The 23,207-nt window shown below is 58.9% G+C and overlaps 1 long non-coding RNA gene across 1 annotated transcript; it reads left to right on the top strand.

Moving 5' to 3' along the window:
* LOC110260642 lies at positions 19,405-22,190 on the top strand. Its single transcript, XR_002343891.1, has 2 exons — positions 19,405-19,460; positions 21,710-22,190. It is a non-coding gene; the product is annotated as an uncharacterized LOC110260642 (long non-coding RNA).

Below are 23,207 nucleotides of genomic sequence, written 5' to 3'. Positions count from 1 at the left end.
TCTTACATGGGGCTACCTCGCCGGGGTTACTGGGAGGCTGAATTTCACCCAGCAGAGCAGCCGGCAGAGGATGGGTAGATAATGAGCCGGCCGTGCTGTGGTCACCATACATTTTCTTGGGGCAGCTCCTGGAGGGCAGCACGCATGCTCAGGGCCAGCAGTGCAGGACATTTTTGAGGCTGACAATGGGTGGGTGGAGAGCTGCCCACCCATGGGAGAGCATGTGGCTTTGCATTATCCCCCGTGCCGGGCCACAGGAAATAGCACCTGAGCCCCACACTGGCACTTTCCTGGGGCCACGTGAGCTGGTGGGTGGGTCCCTTCCGGGGCTGGGGGTGGCTGGCAGGTGGGGAAATTCAGCCTGTGGTCAGCTCCAGGATGCAATGCCCTGGGCAGGGGACTCACACGGGCACCTGCTTGGGGTCAGAGGCTCCTCATGGGTTTCCCGGGCACAGGTTCTGGAAGCCTCCTTAGGGTGGGCAGCTCTCCTCGGAGGTGGGAAAGGAGGCCTGGCCCTGAGGAAGCTGCCCCAGATCTCAGGCCTGGGGTTCCTGGTAGGGCGAGGGCGTGGCGAGAAGGCAGCTGGGGCACAGCCAGCCCTGGGAGCCAAGGCAAACAGCCTCCTCCCCACCCCACCCCCAACGCCAGCTGCCGAAGGTAGGAAGGGCACAGCCAGCCGAGGCCAGGTGAATTACCTGCGCCCAACCAGGCTGGCAGATTCAAGGGGCCTGGACCCCACCCTCTGCCTGGGCTCCGGAGCATACACAGATACACACTCCCCAGCCCGCCCGCCGTCCCGATGAGGGAGACGACACAGGCTCGGCCCGGCAAGCAGGGGCGTTGTCAGTGGCTGGCAGAAGGAGAAGCCAACAAGACCTCACAGCGCCCGCCTTCCTGAGTCTCAGGCCTGATTTAGATTTGATGCCAAAGCCCAGCCCTTTGAAGAAGCCTTCTCTGCTCAGACCACAGAAGCCTTTTAGAACCAGCCTCTCTCTCCCACCTAGCATTTCCCTGCCCTATTGCTCCTGGGACCTTTCACTCCCCCACCCCTATTCCTCTTAGCCCAACCCCCCACAGGGCCCCCACCTCTCCCTCAAACAAACAACAAAAAAAAACTGTTAGACCAGGAAGAGAGAGGCCGGTGCAGCAATTATAATCCTTGCAGCCATTGCAATCACCACCCCCAGGCCCCCTGGTCCCAACTCCCAGCTAGAATGTGGTCCAGGAATCTGCATTTTCAAGAGGCCAGGTCACTCTGCTGCCCTTGGGAATTCTGAGCTTATCCAACCTTCTCAGTTTGTTTGTTTGTTTTTTAATGGTGGTAGAAACTGAGCCCCAGCGCAAGATATATGGAAACTTGCAATCCCATTTTCCTTCTGTTTTGTCCCCTCTGTCCAGTCCAAGCTTGGCAGTCCAAGTCCCGTGGCAAGGAAAAGAAAGCCACGCTTGTCTCTCAAGACTGGGGGCAGTGGTGCAGGGGATTCCAACGAGGATGCCTGCTGGAGGGCAGCGTGGCCACGCTGGGCTGCCCTGGCTGACAACTGAATGAGGCCGTGTTTATGAAGCACTTAGCAAGCCCTAGACACATGTCTGCTCCTTCTCTCGCCCCCCCCCCCGGATTCACTGTCCTTTCCACAAATATTTAGATTCTCCACCACGGGGCCAGGCACCGCTCTAAGCAGGGGAGATGGCGGTGACCAAGACAAAAGCTCTCTAGTGGAGTTTATATGCCGGTGAGGAAAAACAGATCATAAATGACTAAATAAATCAGAAAAGGAAAGTAATTATGCTGGGGGTGGGGTGGGGTGAGGGAAGACTCCGAGGGGGACTTAGGAGGCCCGGGGCCAGCACCTCTTCACCACTCCTGCTGTATGGGTCTCTCTCTCACACACATACTGTTCCTAGGTCTTGCACCAGAGCCTCCAAATCCTGTTTGATCTAACCTTGCAGACACTTCTAGGGCTGGAAGATTCTAGCAAGTCGGTCTCCCACTACCTACAGCCACTAGCAAACCAGAAAGAAGCCGGCTGGTGAAGGTCTATGGGGCCCTTCACTCCTCGGCAGAAGGGTGCTAAAGCCAGAGGCATCACATGACAAAGAGACTCACCCTCCCGGAAGCCAGCTCAGCTGATGGAGAGGGGACCTCATGGGCCACAGCCAATCCTCGGCCAGGCCCCACCTCAGAGCTCCCCATCCCTCCTTCCCAGCTGCTGAGGCCTCCACCTGTGGCTCAGTCCAACCCCAAAGCCACCTCCACCAGCAAGCCCTCCTGGACCGGCTCCCATGTCGATAGATTTTCCCTCTAGGTCTCCTCCCTCAGAGCCTCCTGAGGCTTACACAGGCTCTGCCAGAAAGTGCTTCATAAACTGCAAAACACTGCACAATTGTGGGTTCCTGAGGGCCCTGTGTTCAAGGATGCTGTGATTCAAGTGAGGAGAAAGGCACCAGCTTCCGTGCCATAGCTTCCCCACCAAACACATCCCAGTGGAGTTGTGGAAAAGCAGGAGGAGCTGCCGGATGAAGCTGGAGACGGTAAGGGCAGGCCTGGGAAAGCCTTATCCAGCTGTCATCCAGCCTCTCCAGCCCAGGCTGGGATCTGCAAAGAGGACAGAACAGTGTTCCCCCCCTTCCCCCCTCCCCCAGCCTTCTGGAGTGGGATGTAGGGGTCCAGCCAGTCCCAGAGGTTCAAAGAAGAGCTTGTTTGAAGAGAAAGATGCTCTGGCCGTCGCAGCGACCCCAGTCACATCAACACCGTTTGGGGCCACATGAGGATGGTTTAAAAAAGCAATCACAGAGGGGTGATGCTTGCGGGGCGTCGAGCCGAGCTGACCTGACCAGGCAAAAGCAAGTGGGAGCTGGGGAGCCATGACCTGATGGGAGGGTGCCTGTTCCCATTCCCTCATAGCACCCAGGCAGGAAATGGGGTCGCTGCAGAGGTGACGAGATTCCAGGGCCCACGATGGGCCCACCTGTTGCGCGGGGGCGGGCACCTGGTGCAGGGGCGTAGAGGGGCCGTGCGTGCCTGTGAGCGTGCGTGGGTGTGCGCGCACGTGTGCTCAGGCTGCGTGTTCGGGGGCCGTGCGTGCGTGTGTTGCGGTGCGCGCGCGTGTGCCCCGCTTGTGCACGGGCGTGGCGGCGGCGGGCGCGCGACCCGGCCGCGGTAGTGCGTGCCCGCTTTGCGCACCCGCCCGCCCGCCGGAGCGCAGCATCGCCTCTGGCCAAGAGTGTGCATGCGTGGGGTGAGTGAGCGAGTCCGGGGGCCGGGCGGGGTGGGCTGCGGAGAGCAGCGGCGGGGGCGCCGCCGTTCCCAGGACGCCCTGGCACCGGGCCCAGCCCCCAGGCCCGGCGGCGAGGCGAGGCGGCAGCTGGGGCCGGCCGGCGCCCCCCTCCCCAACAGCTGGCCGCGGCCTGGGGGGCTGCGGAGCGGAGAGGAGGGGGGCGTCGGGAGGGGCCTGCGGGCGGCCGGCCCGAGCCCTGCGTCCTCCCTCCTGGGTGCTTGGCCGCGGGGGGTGGCCGCGGAAGGGCGGGGCCCCAGGGCGGGCGGCCGGCGGCCCTCGAGGAGCCCCGAGAACAAAAGGAGACGGCGACGACTCCTCCGTGGTCAAAACAACCTGAGCTGGCGGCGGCCCAAGGCCCGGCCGCGGCCTCGGAGCTCTTCACCTTAACCCCTTCGCCGCCGCCTCCTTCCTGTGCGGAGCAGGAGGCAGAGAGGGACCGGCCCTCCCCGAGAGCAGGCGAGGGGCCGGCTCCCGGCCGCGGCGAAGCGGAGGCGGGACGGGACCCAGGCACCCCGCGTTCCCCGCTGCCCTCTTCTCCCGGGCACCTCGCGCCTCCTGCTGCCCCGCCCCCTTTCCCACCTGGATTCCGGGTAGACTTGCCAACTCACTGCTACGTGAGGCTGGGAGGGGTGCGGGGGACTCATCCGACCTGATAGCTCCCGCAGACGTTTTGCTACCCCACCTCCCCTGCTGTTAGGCTTTTACAGGCGGGCGCTCCGCGCCCTACAAGCGGGGGAGAGAGAGGTGCGTCCTCCCGCAGGGCGCGGGCGCGGGCGCAGGTATGGCGTGGCCTCAGACACACACGGCCCCGGGGGGCTGGATTTGCTCAGAGCTCCCACTTCTCCCCGAATCCCAAGTGCCCCAAACCTCTCTCGGCACCCACCGCGCCCAAGACACAAGCTGATCCTGCACCGTACTCTGGGGCCAGGCAAGACCTGCACGAGCCCGAGGGCACCCCCGCCGCGACCGGGAGCGCGAGCCAGGGTGGGACGCAAACCTCCGCCCAAGGTTGGCGTGGCTGCCACGGGTGCTTGAGCTCGCACCTCCCGGGCAAGCCAGCTCCTGGACAGGACCTAAGCTATAACCGAAGTGGGCTGGGGTGGACGCGCTGCCTCGGCACTACCCCACCCCTCTCCCTTGGGCTGGGAGAGGGCTTATTCTCGGGTTCCTAAGGGGTGGGGGCCAGGACAACACACACCCTCCCCTGATGCTTAGAAGCTCCGAGATCTGGGGTCGCCCCTGGGAAAGCAAGCTACCACTGCACTCTCCCCTTGGAACCTGGCACCTCCCAGACCTAGCGTCTCAGCCCTCGGAGGTCACCTAGCGCCCGGCGTCAGGCCCCGGGGCTGCACGGGTCCAAAGTTCACTGCAGCGAGAGGAGGGGGCGACCGGGGAATAGGGGCGGGGGTAATGAATGAAGCCAAGCCACCCCAGCCGCCGTCGCAACTCACCTCGGCGCTGACCAGACGCAGGTAGCAGCAGAGAGACAGGAAGAGCGCCCAGCAGCGATTCATGCCGACTCCGGGCCCGGCCCCGCGGGGCCCCGGACGCGTGGACCGAGCGCGCCGCCCCCGCGGCCAGGGTGGGGGCGGGGGCTGGGGAGGGAGGTGGGCTCTGCTCGGATCTGCGGCGATCAGGCGTTCAGGCCGCTGCAGCCGCCGCCGCGGCTCACCCGCATGGCCCCCGGGCGCCGCCGCCCCCAGCCCGGGCTCCGTCGTTGGGGGTTGAGGAGAGCCTGGGAGCGGGACCAGGGTCCAAGGCCGCTACCTGGGCGGATCCCAAGCCCGAGCGAGCATCCACGGCCGGGGGGCTGCGTCGCGAACCAGCCGAGGCGTCTAGCCGTGTGGGGGCGCCCAGGGGACTCCAACCTCCAAGAGGAAAAAGAACACGGCAGTCGATGGTTCGTCTTCACTCGCTGGCTAAAGGCGTTTTCCTCTGCCCGCCGGCTTAGCTTTTTTGCAACATTTTCTGGAAAGGCCTCCGAAGTCGGAAAGCGCAGGGCTGGGCACCTCAAAGCCAAAGTCTCCCCCCAAAAACTTTTTCCAAAGTTGGCTTTGCAGCGGCGGCTCGAGTACCCGGGCAGGGAGAGGTGCAAACTCCCGCCCGGGCCGGGTGGGGGGGCCGGAGCGTGTGCGCCCTGGCTCGGGGCCCGGGCGGCGGGCACGGCTGCTCCGCGCGCGCTGCGTGCCCGCTGCGCGCTGGGCCCGGCCCGGCAGACAGGTGGACGCGGCGCGAGTCGGTCAGTCCGTCTGCCCGCCCGCTCGCCGTTCTGGGCGTCCTCTGCGGGCTGCGAGCTGCGGCTGCTTCCCTTGGCAATGAGGCTGGAGGGTGGGCTTTTTTTCCCCTTTTTTGCGCGTGTGTCTGTGTGTGCGCGCGCAAAATCTCTCTATCTCGGGAATGAAAGATGGGCGCTGGCGGCCAGAGGGGAGCCCTCAGGGAGGCAGTGGGGGAGGCTGGCTGCTCCCGGCGGCGTCTGGAGGAGAAGTTGCCACCCTTTCAGCTGTTTCGGCCTTTTATAAAGTGCGAGAGGTGGGTGGGTGGAGACAGCCTTTCCTCTTCTGGCCGAGAGTCTGCGGTGGGGGTGGGGGGGGGAGCTCCGGGAGGGCCTGAGGCTAGAGGATGGTTCCTGGGAAGGGAGAACTAGGGACAACCGAAGAAGAAGAACGCAGGGCCCCCTCAGCGCGGTGACTGTGGCCTGATTTCTTGCCCACATGGTTGGGGGCAGGGGTGTCTCCCAGGCCGCTGGCTTGGAGGCGTCCTCGTCTGCACCTCCAAGACCAGACATTTGCACCCTGGCACAGGCAGGGTGGTGAGGAACTCAGGCTCTGCAGATCCTGCTGTGGCTCTGAGCGGCTGGGTCACCTTGGACAAGTCACTTCCTTTCTGTCACTTTCCTTTCTCCTCCATCTCGCCTCCAAGTGGGGATAAGGTTATTGTGAGAACTTCATGCCAGAAAGGACAAAAAAGCACCCGGCCCCAGACCAGCTGCAAGGTGATCCCACAAACCCTGCAGCCCGCATCCTTCAGCTGAAAGCTGGGTGCACGCCCCCTCCTCCTAGCTGGTTGCCTGGCACACAACAGGCGGTGCCGGCATTGGCTGAATTTGAATTCGTTGAACTGCAAAATCACACAAAGCCCCACAACCCTGCAGCATCCTTGCAGGGCCGCCATCATGATCCTACAGTCACCCCAATGTTTACTACCTCCCTCAGCCCACAACTTGGAGGCCCCGGGTCCCCCCACCCACGCCAGCATTCACACAGTTAACGCCTTCCGCCCCCCAGCTCTGTGAGCTGCTAGGTCCCTGCCTTCAGCAGTCACACGGTCACAGTCACAGAGTCACACGCTCGCACGCTGAGCCCAGCACCCACCACGGGACCCGCAGACTCACTGCATCGCCTGGCTCCTGGCTTCAGGACACCTCTCTCTGGTCCCCTTGTGCTGTCTCTGTCGCCTGCCCTTTGTACCCAAACATCCCTATGGGGTGGCAGCCTGCTCTGCACATGTGCATGCACCCTTGGTTGCCGAGACAGGCACACCCACCATCTCTTCATAAATTGTCTTTTGGGACCTGAGCAGGGGTGGTGAGGAGGAGGAGGGACTTCCCAGGAGGGCCTCTCTATAAACAGCCACCCGCACCCACCCTCTGCCCTTTACTGCACAGTGGCCAAGAGACAGGGCGGGGACAGGTCACCTTGGTTCAGATACTGCCACGGCCACTTGCTGGCCATGTGTCCCTGGGAAGTTTAACTTCTCACTACCTCGATTTTCTTCTCTATAAACTAGAGATAAAGCTGTAATTGGAGAGAGGAGGGCTTTCAAAGAGGCCTGGGAAATCTTTCGGAGGGATGGGAATGTTTGCCCTCTTTGCTGGTGAAGATGGATTCATGGGTATTTACATGTATCTAGACTGATAAGTGCTTTATTGTATGTCGGTAGCAGAAGGATAGTAGTAGAAGAATTTGGAGCTGCTTCACAGAGTGGTCTGGAGGCTCAGATAAAAATAAGCCAGGTGGAAGCACAGCGCGGGATGCCTGGCACATGGAGTGCACCATCCCTTCAGCACAGCTTTTGAGTGTTCCCTGGTGGCCAGGCACTGTTCCAGGCACTGGGGAGACGGCATAAAGCTGATATAGCCCTCGAGGAGCCCCCATGTGGAAGCACAGACAGATGCATCAACAGATAAATTAGGAGACAGGGTGACAAGGGAGATGGGGTGGGGGGAAATGGGAAGATAATCCCGAAACACAGGATTTGAAGTCTAGGGGCTTAGAGATAAAACCCTGCTCCATTAGACAGCTGGATAATCTTGACCTTGACCTTCTGTATCTTTATTTCTAATTACCAGTAGCTCCTGTCATTACCAAGTGTCCTTATGGTTGGTAGTGTTCTTCGTACTCTGCCTGTGGTCTCTCAATGCTCCAGTGAGAGGTTTATTCCTTTCTTATAAACGGAGAAATGGAAGCACAGAGAGGTGAAGCAACTTGTTCAAGGTCACACAGCCACATCGTTCAAGGTCAGCTAATGGTGAAGTCAGGACTTGCATCCAGCTGCAGAGCCCACACACTTGCTTAAACCACCATGCTGTGCTGTCTCCTGGCAGGTGATGATGGTGACAGCAGTGGCACTTCTTATACAGGGCTTTTGTGAGCATCAAACACGTGAATACATGCAAAAGCACTTTGCCAACTGAGAGTGCTGTACCAATGTGAGTCCTGACTTACATACAAAAAAGGGAGCACACAGCTCAGCCTCTGGAGAGGGATGTGATGGAGAAAGGCTACTAGGAACAGCATTATTGAGCACCTACTGTATGCAGGCCCTGTGTGAAGCCCTGGGAAATGGAAGGAGGAAGGAGGCCCAGTTCTGGCACTCTGGGACTGCCAGGCTCTTGAGTGAGATATACGTAAATCTTTACAAACTAGATGTCTTTGTGCACTGGTTAGAAATGGCAGGACAGGGACAGCAGAGACAGCAGGGAGTACATGGCACCTAGGCCTCAATGCCATGCTAAGCAGAACCTCTTCCTTTTTTTTCTCTCCTTTTTCTTTCTTTCTTTTTTTGTTCTGTTTTGTTTTGTTTTTTAGGGCCGCACCCACGGCATATGGAAGTTCCCAGGCTAGGGATCGAATCAGAACTGCAGCTGCCGGTCTACACCACAGCCACAGCAACGCCAGATCCAAGCCGCATCTTTGACCTACACCACAGCTCATGGCAATGCTGGAGCCTTAACCCACTGAATGAGGCCAGGGATCAAACCCTGATCCTCATGAGTACTAGACTGGTTCTTTACCTGCTGAGCCTCGATGGGAACTCCAAAACCCCTTTCTTGCATCACCTCTCCTTATAGACACTATGTCAGTGTGGGGTGGGGGGCAGAACACCTTCTCCTTTTCCTCCTGTCAGGCTTCTCTTAGCCAACACCTCCTCCAGGAAGCCCCCCAGGCTTGGTGCTTGCTCTGGGTTCCCACAGCATGTCCCCCACAGTATCGTCCTTGCCCATTTCTCGGTCCAGCCCTAGACCAGGATCCATTCCAGCTCCTGTAGTATCGTAGTTGCTCAATAAGTATCTGCTGAAGGAACAAATAAATGAGTAAACTTCTTGTCTCTTTCTTCCTGGCCTGTTGGGTCTTCTGGCCGGAAGGGTCGAAAGAGTTGGGAAGGGAGTCTCTAATCTGAGATGCACAGGACATCTGAGGGGCACCCCGCCCCCAGACCTGGGAAGGCCCGAGCCCATCTTTGGCACGGGAGCCGCTGAGGAATCAGGCTTTTCAGGAGGGGTGGAGCCGGTTATGTGGGGCGGGGGGCCACACTCTCATAACTCTCCCCCCCCACCCCAGTGGCTCTGAGCCAAGTAGCAGAGCTAGGAGCCACAGCCCCCAGCTGGGTGCTGGAGGGGGCCTGCGGAGGCTGGGAGCTTTTTAGACTGTGTTTAGAGCAATCTAAGCTGTCAGCCATTAAGCATCTCCCACCATGGGAGTGGGGGCCATGGGCTGAGGAAGGAGTTGGCTTCTGGAAGTCGGAGCCCCAGAAGCATCAGGCAAGCTTGCTTTTCCTGGCTTGATGGAGAAGGACCTGTCCAAAGTGGGGACAGTCCAAGGCCGGGCCACAAATGGTCTCAGCCCCCAGCCCAGGCTGTGTGATGGCCAAGAGCCTTCTCTACCTCCAGCCCTGTAACCGCCATCAGGTCCCCCAGGCCCCCTCGCTGGCTGGTCCCCTGCCTCCCCATCAGCAAGGCCTCTGCCCTGGCTTCTCCATCATCATCATCCAGGGAGGGAGGTGTTATATCTTTTTTTTTTTGTTTTTTTCTTTTGTGGCCCCCCGCCTCAGCATATGGAGTTCCCTGGGCCAGGGGTCAGACCTGAGCCGCAGTTGCAACCAATGCCACAGCTGCAGCAACTCCCGATCCTTTAACCCTTAACCCACCGTGCTGGGCCAGGGATGGAACTGCGTCCTGGAGCTGCAGAGAAGCTTCCGGTCCCATTGTACCACCCCAGGAACACCAGGTATTACATCTTTTTTTGTCGTTGTTGTCTTTTTAGGGCTGCACCTGCAGCATATGAAGGTTCCCAGGCTAGAGGTCCAATCAGAGCTGTAGCCGCCAGCCTACACCACAGCCACAGCAATGTGGGATCCGAGCTGCATCTGTGACCTGTACCACAGCTCATGGCAACGCTGGATCCTTAACCCACTGAGCGAGGCCAGGGATCGAACCCACATCCTTATGGATGCTAGTCAGGTTCGTTAACCGCTGAGCCACAATGGGAACTCCCTGGTATTACATCTTATATGCTCATTTTATAGATGAGGGAACTAAGGCTTAGTTAGAGAGGACAAGGGACAAGTCTTCTCGGCAAAGCCTGCCTGGGTTCATAGCCTCACTCAACCCTTGACTAGCTCATGACCTTGAACAAGTCACTCCACCTTTCTGAGCCTCAGTTTCCTCATGTGTCAACCATGGATAGCAATAGTAATGACCTCCCGGAGTCAAATGAGCTAATACATCCCAAGTGTTGAAGGCGGGGGGCGGGGACTCCAAGAATGTCATCAGTTTTCCCTGCGGCCACTATTATCGCTCCAAGATGCGCGCATCTGCACACGCACCTGCACATGCACACACCCACCTGTGAACTCCGGAGACACGGCTGGGAGCGGGGCCCATGGCTGGAAGGGCACAAGCATGTCCCTTGGACTAGGGGGCGGGGGGCTGTCCTCACATAGTTCTCCCCCCATTTCTGTTAGAGCCCCCGCCCCCGATCCTGGGGAGGCTCCGGCCAGTGTGGCTGTGAGTACCAGCGAGGCAGGAGAGACCCCGGAAGGCAGACAGACAGACCGCCTCTCTCGGGCCTCGGGAAACCTGGGAGGCCCCCCCCCCCACTGCCTCTGCAGCCTTGAGCCCTGTGTCCTGTATACAAAGGCAAGGGAAGCAGCGTGTTTGTTTTCCTGGGGCCAAGGCAATGCATTTTTAGCTCCTCCAATTCTCCAGACAAGGAAGAGGATGTTTGGACGGGCAGCTCTGATCTACCTGTCCTGGAAGCTGCCTGGAAATGGAGTAAAGCCCCCCAGGGTGAGGGGAGCAGGGCCAGACAGGCTGGGAGACGATGCGACCTGGACCCAAGGCTGACGGGCTCCCTCCCCCTCGAGAAGCTTCATTCTCACTCACCTTTTGCTGCTCACCTGCCGGGCCTGGAGCGCCCTGATAAACGCAAACGACCTGACTTCTAGAGCATTCGCCCTGGGTGGGGCTCTGGGGCAAGACCTCTACCTGAACTGACAGCCTTGAGGGGAAATGCAGCAATTATTACCATTTTATCAGCAAAGAAACAAGGCTGGCTGGGTCCTTGCCTGCTTCCTGGAGGGCTGGTGCTCTCATCAACGTGTTCATACCTGGAGGAGGGGGGCGCTGAGGCCCAGAGAGGGATACGAACTTGCCCGGCGTCACCCAGCAAGGAAGTCACAGCACCGGCATTCGAATCCAGGGCTGTCCCACCGAAAGCCACACCTTTGCCCCCCTCCCCGGGTTGCGATGCCTCCCTGCGTGGCCCGAATCAGAGCTGCCCAGCTTTTCGTGTCATTTCGCACGCAGAAAAGTAGGCAAATGAAGGGAACTGGATGCAGGAGGCTGTGCCCCCAGCACCCAGCCCCCATCCCAGAACGGGAGGACCCCACTCGATGTGGCTGAGCCAGACCTTCCCAGATCAGGGCGTCCCGGCTGCCGTGTTCTGAAGATTTGACTGGGAATTCTGGAAGGGGTGGGGACAGGCCTATAGCAGGCAGTCTTGGCGGGGGATGACTACGACAGTACACGGGCCTTCAGCAGCTTTCCAGAGGACAATAGTTGTGACTGCAGGAAACATAACAGACCTGTCAAAAGAATGGGAACCCAACCCAGAGTAAAAGTCACAAGTTTCTCATCAATATTCATAAGAACAAATGTTTACGTGGCACCTGCTTTGTTGGCAGCTTTCTCCAAGCTCTTTAGGTGTATTAATTCGGTTAAGCCTGGAAACAGGCCTTCGGGAGACGAGCCGGGATCACCCCATTTTACAGATGGGGAAACCAAGGCCCGGAACAGCTCTGCAAGCTCAGGGATGAGTGAGGGCTGAGCTGGGATTTGAACCTGGGCAGCTAGAGCCAGCATCACTCTCTGGATGTCTACACCTGGGTGCCAGGCCAGGCAAAGGGGAAAACTCACAGGTGCCCAGTTCAGCTGGACCCTGCCCTCGCTCACCCACAGATTCTGGCGCAGCTTCACCCTTCCTGGGGCGGGCCCTCTGCTGGGCAGGGGTCTGGCTCCCTGGCTGGAGGAGGCACCTCTGGCTGTCATGAATGATACCCACTTCACCAGGCTGAGGCAGGACAAGGGACCCTAGGGGCTGCTGGAGAGGAAGTGCGCATGGGAGGTATGCCCATCCTGTCCTGGTCCTTCTCTCTCCCTTGCCCCAGCTCACCACCTGAGTCCCCAGCCCGTGCCACCGCCATGCGGAAGCTCCCCTTTGAGAGAAGTTCTGACATGGCTTCGAGGTTTAAGATCCTGTCCTCGAGGGAAAAGCCAAGGGCATTCAGAAGGGACATCTGAGGTTCAGAGACATCATGTGACATGCCCAAGGTCACACAGTGAGTCAGGGACAGAATGGGTGATAGTTATGCCAACTCCAGATACCCCTGGCTCCTCCTCTGCAGTGGGGAAGCACCCGCCTCCCCCCACCCCGGGTGGTGGCTCTGGAAGGGTGTTCCGTGGCAGAGGGCAAGGAGCATGTGGGTGGGAGGGAAGGGGCTGGGTGAGGCTGGGCAGGGGTTCCGGAGGAGTAGCTGATGGCTTATTTTTACCCCAAATCGCCTTTACTCTTGCTGTCCCCTCCCTTTGTGCACTTCTCCATCCCAGTCTCACCCACTGGGATGCTTTTCCTGGGGGCGAGTTCCCAGAAATGGCACGTTGTCCCTTCCCACCACTGCCTGGAGGCCACTGGAGGCTGTTGCACATGCTGCGGGTATCTTAGGTCCTCACCAGGGCTGTGAGTTTCTGACAGCAGGAACCGTGAGCCTGAGCGGGAGTGTGGATTGATGGACAAGGATCCTGCTGGGTAAGCCCCGCAGACCTGCCTCCAAGACCCTGCAGGTGCTGGTTACGGGCTGTGTGGCCTTGACCTCTCTGAGCCCCAGTTTCCTCATCCAAAGACTGGGATAGCCACATTGGCTTTGCAGGGTTGCTCTGGGGATCATATATGAGAAAGGGTGTGAAGGTGCCAGCCCACTGCCTGGCACCACACATTTGCTTGGCACACCGTGCAGTTAGCACCTTTTCATCGAGGTCTAGATCTCCACCATTGCATGTGACCCGTCAACGAGCAGCAGTGTCCCCTGGGGGCTTGTTAGAATTGCACCGTGCCAGGCCTACCCTAGACCCCCTGAGTCAGAATGTGCATTTTAAGAAGACCCCTGGTGACCCATGTGCGCCATTTGAATGGCACTGATCTAAAGCATGGGTCAAAAATGGTCCAACATGTGATTTCATCTGCTCAACCGCCGAACCACCTGACGATCCAAGGAGAGCAAAGTATGTTATCCCCATTCTACAGACAGGAACACTGAGTCCTGGAGCGATCACCTGACTTCCTAATTCACGCCATCAGGAGGTGGCCGAGCCAGAGGTAAACCACTGCTATGGGCTGCAGAGCAGCTTGGAGTGGCTGTCCAGGGCCAGTCCAGTGAGGGGCTTGGAGGAGAGCAGTTCACGAGCTCAGCATGCCCATCTGCGGAATGGGGTCCCAACACAACCCGATTGTGGGGAGAGTGTGTAGACGTGCCCTGTGCGGTGCCCCAGAGTTGTTGTCACAGAGAACTGGGTGTTGCATTGCCAGCTCACCTCTCTGGAGTCCCCTGCCCTTGAGGGGCTTACAGGCTGAGGCAGGCAGGTGGAAGACAGAGAGACAGAGACAACTGTACAAACACCCTCGGGCGGAGCTCACGTAAGTCAACAAGCAAACAGAGGGCAGCCCGGCGGGAGTGACTAATCGTCTTAATAGTAACCACAGCGGCAGCGGGCATAAGGCTCCCTGGCCACCGAGCGCATCCCTGCTGAAGTCATGGGGTGGCCATTGATGGGACCAGGCGGGAGCTCCAGGCCCAAGGAAGCTGGACCACCCCCTCCCTGCACCTTCCTCCTCCTCTCCCTCCCCTTCCGCCCTTCTTCAGGGCTTCATTCTTTCTGGATGTGGACGAGGAGCCCAGCGTTCACAACAGACCCCCACCACTTCCCAGCGTGTGACCCTCAGCCACCCCTGGGTCGTAGATGAGGATAATTCTGGAGCCTCCTCCATTTGGTCTCGGGGATAATCTAGTGACTGGATGTGGATGCACACAGACAGAGCGCTCGGCTGCAGTTCCGATTCCCACTTGGACGAGGCGGCGGTGGCCCCACGCTTTGCCCCAGAGGGAAGTGCCGTGGCTTCACCACACCCTTACTGCAGATGGAGGAGAAAACGGACACTCAGAGAGGGAAACTGACTTCCCTAAGATCACCCCGCCGCTTAGCGTTGGAGCAAAGCCAGGTGTGAACTTAAGTCACAGGACTCCTCGGGCAAAGCTCGAGGGGAGGCAAGAGCAAAGTTGGAAAGGCAGACCCCTCCCCAGGTCCCAGCCCCCCAGAGTGAGAGCCTTCCCCCTGTGGGACCTGCTGGGGGGCATGCAGGGATGGGCTTGTGTGTCCATGTGTGACATGGGGGCAAGACGGGCCTTGGGGGACCTGGATCTGTGGCCACGTGGGCAGGCCAGGGAGTAAGAGAGGATGAAGACACCCGGGGGCGGGGGTGGGGTGGGGGGGTAGCAGGATGAGGGATGGCCCCCATGGGGGACAGTCAGCACCAGCCCCTGGGCCACTGGGGCCCTATGTGCAGGTGCCAGGGGTGGGCGTCCCCTGCCAGAAGACCACCACAGAGTGGGGGCTCCATCCCGGCCTCCACCCATCATCTCTCCGCCCATCCCCCACCTCTCCCAGCTCCTTCCTGTTTTGATGGAAGGAAAAAATTTCAGCTTTTTCCTTCTTTATTTTTCCAGACGGGTGACTCGCTCGCTGGGGAAAGGAATTCCCCCCTCCCCAAACCATCATAATACCTATAAATCGATGCCATAGATCCAGGCCCATCCTGTTGTGCGGGATAGTCACCGCTATTTTTGGGTGCTGTTGTGGGGGTGGTACCCCAGGGGAGGGGATGGGGAGGGGCGGTCTCGGCTGCCTTCTCCCAGTCCACGTCCCCCCCTCCCCACGTTCGTCCCCACCCCCACCCCCCTCCCTGCCCGAGTTCTGGGAGGAGGAAGGAAGCCTGCTTAGCCGGGTATAAATAACTCAGGTGACTACTCAGCTCCTGAGAACATGGTAACATGAGTCACGATGTGAAATCAAGAGGAGCAGAGAACAGCCTTGGGCCGCCCCCCACACACACACCCGCCCAGGGCAGTGCGGCTGCGGGCGGAGGAGATCTGGGGCCCGGAGACCCCCGGTGGGCAGCGTCCGGGAGGACAGGCCCAGCTGCCGGCCCATGTGTGGTCTCAGGCAGCCTCCGCCGAGCTTAGACTCTCCGTTCACTCATCTGGAACCCGGGGCGGAGTGGCCTGGGCTCGGTTCCCAAGGCCCTCCCTGAGCCGGGAAGAGCGTGAGAGCAGGGCCAGGGTCTGGGCATCTCAGCCCTGGCCTCTCCCTTCGCCTGTCACAGTCAGTGGGAAGAGCAGTTCTCTTGGAACTTCGGGTCCCCTCCCCCCATGTCCAAGGCAGGTGTCCAAGGAGTTCCCTGGGCCTCCATGGGACTGGCAGGACAGGTGGCCGGGGCTGAGAGAAGAGCACAAGCTTCTGGACACTTGGCCTCCCGAGCCTTCCTCCACCGGGGGGACCTTGAACCAGGTACAACCCCCAACCTCCTTTGCCTGCCTGGCCGCCTTGTAGATGGTGTAGACATGAGGCGTGGATGCAACAGGACGCTCTCAAGGATCACCGGCTTAGCCAATGGGATCAGCCCAGGCAGCTAGGCCAGGCTGCTGGCCCAGTCCCCAGCCCTGGCAGGCTGGGGTCAGAGGCAGCCCCAGCTCCCCCTGCCTGCTCACCCTAGGAAATCCTCAGCTTCAGGCTTAGCTCCAGAGCAGGGCAGGCCTAGACCCCATGCTGCCATGGCAACAGGTTCTGGAGCCTGCGCAGGCAGAGCCACCCTCCCTGTCCCCCGCTGGCTGTCTGGTCTGCTGGGAGAGAGGGCTGCGTTGGGGTGAAGGCCCACAGCCCCTGTCCTGGTGGGAGGGCCATACGCTGGGGGCACAGCTGATTGCTCTGGACCCAGGCTGGGAGTCAGGGCGTGGGGCATCTGTGAGGCCTTGGGCAACTCGTTCCTTAAATCTGAGCCCCAACCCCTGGCTGGAAGATGGCTGTCCTGGCTGTTGAGAGGGTGGCATGGCTGAGTGGTTATGATCAGGACCAGCCGGAGTCCCCCCTTCCCATCCACAAGGCATCCTCCTTCCCCCTCTGGCCTTAATCCCGAGGGCGGCTCCCCCAGTGTCTGTACCTCACCTGGCTCTGCCCTACTGACCCTTGGCCTGGCTTGTCCTGAGGAGGGAGGGGACCACAGCCCCCCCCCCCGCCACTGTCTCCCACCCCTGCATGCCCAGACAGCTTGGCATGGCTCAGACCCAGGCATTCAGTGGCCAGCCTGCCCTCTGGCCCCTCACAAACAATGGGGACTCCAGGAATATTGTCCTGCCAGGCCTGAATCAAACGCTCTAAATTTAGCTCTTCTGATGCGTCCTCGGCTTCCTGCCCCTGCTGCCCTCCTTTCAAGACGAAGAGGTCACCCCGGAACCGCCTGCCCCAGCAGTCACACCCAGGGGGTTTCCAGGTCCAGAGCTGCTCTCTTGCCCTTGGGGAACAAGATGCGGGGGACCAGGGGTCATGAGCCGGCCCTCCCTCCCTCCTTCCTGCCCAGCCCCTCAGGCTGGTTGGCCCACAGCAGAATCCCCAGGAACTTCACCACCAGCCTGGGCTGAGGGAGGTCGTGGAGAAAGGGAGCAGCAAGCACCCAGGGAGTAGGGGCCTTGGAGTTCCCACTGTGGCTCAGCAGGCTAAGAACCCAGCTAATATCTATGAGGTTGCAGGTTCGGTCCCTGGCCTCACTTAGTGGGTTAAGGATCCGGCATTGCTGTGAGCTGCAGGGTAGGTCACAGATGAGGCTCGGATCTGGCATTGCTGTGGCTGTGGTGTAGTTTGGCAGCGACAGCTCCAATTCGACCCCTAGCCTGGGAACCTCCACATGCCATAAAAAGAAGGGGGGAAAAATACAAAAAGAAAAATCAGGGGCCTGGATGTGTTGGAAGAAACACAAAGTCTCATCACTGTCCATTCGAAAAGGACTACTGAGCATCTGCTGGGTGCTGGCCCCATGTGGGGACAGAAGGCAGCCCTGCCCTCCTGGAGCAGATAAATCATAGGAGGAAGGACAATGAGCAAGTCAACAATGAATGACCGAGACCCTCTCAGTGGTGACACATGTTATGAAGGCAAGAAGTTACGAAGGACACATGTCATGAAGGAAGGAAATCAGAGAGGGGGGTGGAGGGCCCTGGTTTAGAAAAAGGGGTCAGGGAAGGCCTCTCAAGAGGTGACATTTGAGCTGAGTGTTGGATGACCAGAAAGAATGATTCGAAGATCCGGGTGGAGCCGAGCCCTCCAGGCCAGAGGGGGACAAGGGCAGACGCCCTGGAGAAAGGAGCTTGTCTGATGGAGGCAGGCAGGAGGCTGCAGGGGCCAGATGGGAAGAAGCTGGGGGAACACTCCCCGGGTAAGAGGCGGTCCCCCCACCCACCCAAGGTGAGAAGCAGGGGAGCCTGCGCCTGACTCACAAATTAAGAGGATCTGCTGGCGGCTGGGTAGAGAGGGGACAGCAAGGAGACCAGGGAGGAGGCTAAAGCCATAACTTCTTGGCATCATACAAACAGTTTGCTAGAGGCGCCTTCAAGGCTTACCTGCTTTAGTGTTCTCATGGGTCTCTGAGGCCCAGAGAGGGTATGTATCTTGCCCAAGGCCACACAGCAAGTCAGAGCTCTGCCTGGAAAACCTATTTTTTCCTTTTTAGGGCCACACCTGGGACATAGGGAGGTTCCCAGGCTAGGGGTTGAATTGGAGCTGTAGGCGCCGGCCTATGCCACAGCCACAGCAACGCCAGATCCGAGCCGCCTCTGTGACGCTTATGGCAACGCCGGATTCTTAACCCACTGAGGGAGGCCAGGGATCAAACCTGCATCCTCAGGGATACTAGTCAGGTTCATAACCCACTGAGCCTCACGGGAACTCCTGGAAATCTTGTATAGGAGATAGCAAGAGATACTTTGCCACTTAAAAAGGATATATCCTTTCAAGAACATCCTGTCTGAGATGCTGCCTTCAGCCCAGTTCACCCAGTCTGTAGGCTGTGCTGCGGCCCCCACCCAGGCTCTTGTCGGTGTGGGAGAAGGGGGAGCAAAGGGGAGATGCAAGTCCCTGGGGGATGGCCAGGCCCCGCCCACAATCCTCCCCCACCGCAACCTTCTCCCCTCCCAGAAGCCCCCACTCTGCTGCTCTGCCAAGAATCCGGGGGTTGGCAGAGAGTTGTGGGGGGCCTCTGGAATGTCGCTTTCCGGTGCCAGCATCAGCGTGCCAACCTCAGGAGAGGCCTCGGGGGCGGATGGAGGATCACCGGATCTTGTCTGGAACGGGGAAGCTGTCACCCGGGAGCCACAGGGAGGGCTAGGCCCTGCCTGCCACTCCTCAGGTGGGGGACATCCCGCACTGGAGCTGTCCCCAGCCTCCCTGAACTGCTGACCTGCTCGCTCTGCTCACCATCCCTCCAGGAGCAGGGAAGCTGGTTCCCTAGCAACAGTGCCCCCATCACACTCTTCCCTCCAGGCCCACATCCTCACTGCCTCTGGGTTTACTCTGGAACCCTGTTTGGGTGGGGAGGAGGGGGTGCGCTGAGACTCCCATTAACCCTTCAGATACTAGGAGTGAGGAAAAGGGCTTTCACCGAAGGTGATCTGGGTTCAAATCCCATCTCAGCAGTGATGGACTTTTTGGGCCTTAGTTTCCTCATCTACAACGTAGAGAGGATCCCCCTGCATGAGGACATGGTGTGAGGACTTAATAAGGTGACACCCCCACCACCCCACCCCAACCTGGCCTGGGGGTCCCTTCCCTCTTCTCCCCTCTCCTGCTCGGTTTCTCTATCCCTGTGTCCCCTGGCCACCCAGCAGGAGTAGAAAGCTTCCTTGCTGTCCTGGGACAGGAGACCAGGGAGAGGTGGCCTCTTGGAGTAACAGGGGGCCCTGGGGTACCTGGTTAGGGTCCTGACTCAGGAGTTAGACAGACCTTGCATGAGCCCTGGCTGCTCCACTGACCAGCTGTGTGCCCTTAGCCAAGTTACTAAACCTCTCTGAACCTTTCTTTTTTCTTTTCTCTCTCTCTGTCTCTCTCTCTCTCTCTCTTTTTTTTTTTTTCTTTTTTTTTTTAGGGCTACCTATGGAGGCTCCCAGGCTAGGGGTCAAATCAGAGCCATATCAATGCAGGATCTGAGCCATGTCTGCAACCTACACCACAGCTCACGGCAACCCTGGATCCTTAACCTACTGAGCGAGGCCAGGGAATGAACCCCCATCCTCATGGATCCTAGTCAGGTTTGTTAACCACTGAGCCACAAAGGGAACCCCACATCTCTGAGCCTTTATTTCCTCACTTGTCCAATGGCAATAATAAAATAATAATAATGCTTTCCTCATCAGGGTTGTTGCTACATTGGGGGTTTATTTGGGTTTGGGTGGTTTTTTTTTTTTTTGGCTGTGCCACGGCGTATGGAAGTTCCCAGGCCAGGGATCAAACCCACAACACTGCAGTGACCTGAGCCACTGCAGAGACACCGCTGGATCCTTAACCCATTGCACCCCAGCAGGAACTCCAGGCCATCTCTTACTGTTAGTGTTATCAGCTGGTAGGGAAAAGAGAGTACTTGGGGGCGCTCATGTACCCCGTGGCCCCAGGTTGTTGGAAGCTTCTGGTGAGGATGAAAGGCAGATTTGGGTGGCTAGAGTGAGAAGAGGGCAGCCAGCACCCAGACCCCCACACTCCTGTGCCTTTTGTGGCAGGAGAAGCTCAGGGGCCAGTGGTTCTCTGGGGAACCCCCCACCCCCGACCCTCCCAGCTCTGCTGGTGGAGCTTGGTGAAGCCTCCTTTTCCAGCCAGACGCCCTTGAGGCCTGGGCCAGGGCCGCCCTCTCCTCTGCCAGCAGGGTCCAGGCCAAGATGCCTTTATTTTTAAACCTGCAAACAATGCCTGGCTGGGCACAGCCTCTGCAGAGGACAGAGAGCGAGGATGGGCTGGGAGCCACACTTCCTGGGCACTCCTCACCCCCAGAGGGGTGCCAAGGGGACCTGCCCTCCCACTGACAGGGGCCCAGAGCCTGCTCAGGTTCCTCTCGCCCCTGGCCTTGACCCTGCTCTCCCTCAGATCCCAGAGTTTCCCCGGCCAGGGGAACGGCTAGGATGAGCCGCCCCCATGAGACACACCTGGATACAGCACCCCCGCCGTGCCTCAGAAACTGGCCGTCCCAAGAGTGACTGTCAGGACATCAGGTCCCTCACAGGGGCTGGCTCAGATCTCTGCTCTACCCCAGAGCCTCCTCAAGATCCGGCTGGACATTCTGAGTCCTGGGACAAGCTCCCCTTCCCACCCAGCGCCCTTGGTGCATCGCCGCCATGCACACCTCCTTTTGCTCCCAGCTCTCCGGAAAATTCTCCAGTCTGTTCAGCAGGAGGGTGGTGCACTTGGCAGTGGCCAGTGGCTCAACACCCCTGGAGCCCAAGCACGATCAATGGACTAGGAGTCAGGGATATAGGGTCTAGTCCTAGTTCTGGCATCCATGCCTCACTTGACCTTGAGCGAGACCCATAACCATCCTTTCGCCCCTGACTTCCCCTTCTGCACAACAGGGACAATTGTGGGGATGGCCTCCAAGGGAGACCTCTGGAATGGGGCGGTGGGGAAGGGACAGGCCACCGAAGACCTCAAAATGGGCTTGTCTCTCCTGTCCCCAGGCCACTTTGATGTTCCCTGCCGTATTCTCTGTAGTTATTCTGTCTGCTGTGCCCCGGCAGCCCTGTGATGACGAAGATTTTGTCTGTTTTGTCCCCTGCTGTGCCTCAGCGCCTGGAGCAGTGCCAGGCACACTGAAGGTGCTCGATAAGCACGTGAATGGATGGTTGTGGTGTCATCAGCTCTCTCTAGGTGTTGTGTACACACAGGGAAAATCACAGGTGTCAGGCCTCAAATGTATACAGTGGTGTAACCACCGCAGGACGTAGACTATTTCTTGCACCCTAAAGGTTCCCTGGGGACTCTTCTTAGTGAACCTCGCCCCTTGCCCCTGGCAACCACGGGCCTGCCTTCTAGAACTATAATGTGGCACTTTCTAGAATTACACCTAAGCGGGAGAGGGCTGTGACCACGCCTGCGTTTGAGGAGACAGTTTGGGCTGCCGCCAGGGGCCCCAGAGAGGAGGGTGGAGGAGGAAGGAGGGACCCAGTAGGATGGAGGGGACAGTGATGGGCCTGGCCCAGGAAGGGCAGAGGGTTTGAGAGGTACTTTCAGGACCAGGTGAGCATCTGGCAGTGGCGGCCAAGGTGAGGTTTCCAGCCAAAGCAGCTACCAGAGACTGAGCTGACCAGAGGCCAAGGCGGCAGTCACGGAGCAGGAGTTCCAGAGTCATTGCTGGCTTGCCTGGCTCGCTCACAGGCATCTGCAAACATGGGTGTGCACATCCTCACAGGCACAAGCACATGCGTGTGCATGCGAGGAGGAGGGCAGCCCAGGCCCTGGCAGATGGCGCAGGTGACAGCCACTCGAAGCCTGGCTGTTTCCATCTTCTCTGCAGGGGGCGCCTGGCCAGGCTGCACTGGGAGAGGCCTGGCTCATGTGGAATCCCAACCGTGGGATCTAGCTGGGATCCGCTTGCTCTTAGGCATCGGGAAATGGAGGTGTGACGAGGCTGAGCGAGTCGGTGCCGTCGCACGGAGACACCACTCAAATGCAGCGTCTTTGATCTGTGACATAGATGACCTCATTGACCCTTCTCCCGGGGAGACACACTCCTTCTGTGTTCCGAATTTGCAAAAGCAACTCTCTCTGGCTTCCGGACAAGATCAGAAAATGCAATGTAGCTTCTGCTTGGTTCTCTTGAGACACTCAACTCTGAAGCTCACAGCCGCTTCCATGCTGTGAGGAAGCCCAACGAGCCCACGCAGAGGGACGAAATGGAGGGGCCATTGGCTGCAACAGCTTGAGGGACCCCAAGCCAGACTGCCCCACCCACAGAAACTACGAGAACCAATAAAATGTCTCTTGTTTTAAGCTGCTAAGAGTGAGATTGGTTTGTTATGAAGCCGTAGCTAATTACAATGCGACCCATGGCAAATCCTATCGGACCGATGTTCAAAATAATCCAGAATCTGAGGGCTTCTCACAACCCCACCCACCACCCTAATCTGGGCCACCACTGCCTCTTACCTCCCGACAGCCTCCTGACTGGTCTCCCTGCTTCTGCCCTCAGCCCTCCTCTCTGTTCTCTGCACAGCAGCCAGAGGGAGACTGTGGAGCAGAGACACCTCTGCTCAAAGCCCGCCAGTGGCCCCCATCTCCCTCAAGTCCTGGCTGCGATCCACAGGCCTTACAAGGCCCACCCCACGGTGTCTACGACCTCCGCTCCCCCACGCTGCCCTCACTCTACTCCAGCTCTTTCCCCAAACTCCTAGAGCACAGCCCTTCCTCTGAGCCATGGCCCATGCTGTTCCTTCTGCTTAGGATTGCTTTTCCCCTGGATGTCTGCCTGGCTAGCTCCCTCACCCCTTCAGCTCTCAGCCCCAACACCACCTATTCCGTGAGGCCTCCCTGACCACCCTCCCCCCACCTCCACCCCCGCAAAACACCCCATTCTCTCCCTGCTTCATTTCTCTCCATTTGAATTTTCACCTCCTCATGATGATAAACCATAGGTCAATTTTTTGTTGTGTGCCTTCTGCGTTATCACACAAGCTCCCTGCCAATGGAAACGCTGTTCTCACTGCTTTCTCCTCAGTGCCAAGTGCAAGGCCTGGCACACAGGAGAGCTTCAGATGTCTAATGAGTGAATGAAAGTGGGTGAATGAATGAATGAATGAATGAATGACTCCAGAGTCCTTCCACTCAACTGCAACCCCTGATAGGTGGGAGAGTAGGAGAAGGGCCCAGGAGCTGCCTTCCTGCCCGTCCAGATCCCATTCGCATGCTCCAGATGAGGAAAGTGAGGCCTGAAAAGGTAGATCATTTGTTCAAGGCCAACCAGTCATTCATGTATTCAACAAATGTAAAAGCCTTTTTTTTTCTTTTCTTTTTAG

Source organism: Sus scrofa, chromosome 5 (genome assembly GCF_000003025.6).
Source record: "Sus scrofa isolate TJ Tabasco breed Duroc chromosome 5, Sscrofa11.1, whole genome shotgun sequence".
Taxonomy (NCBI): domain Eukaryota; kingdom Metazoa; phylum Chordata; class Mammalia; order Artiodactyla; family Suidae; genus Sus; species Sus scrofa.
The sequence above is the reverse complement of the archived record's forward strand: the minus strand, read 5'-3'. Positions and strand labels throughout refer to the sequence as shown.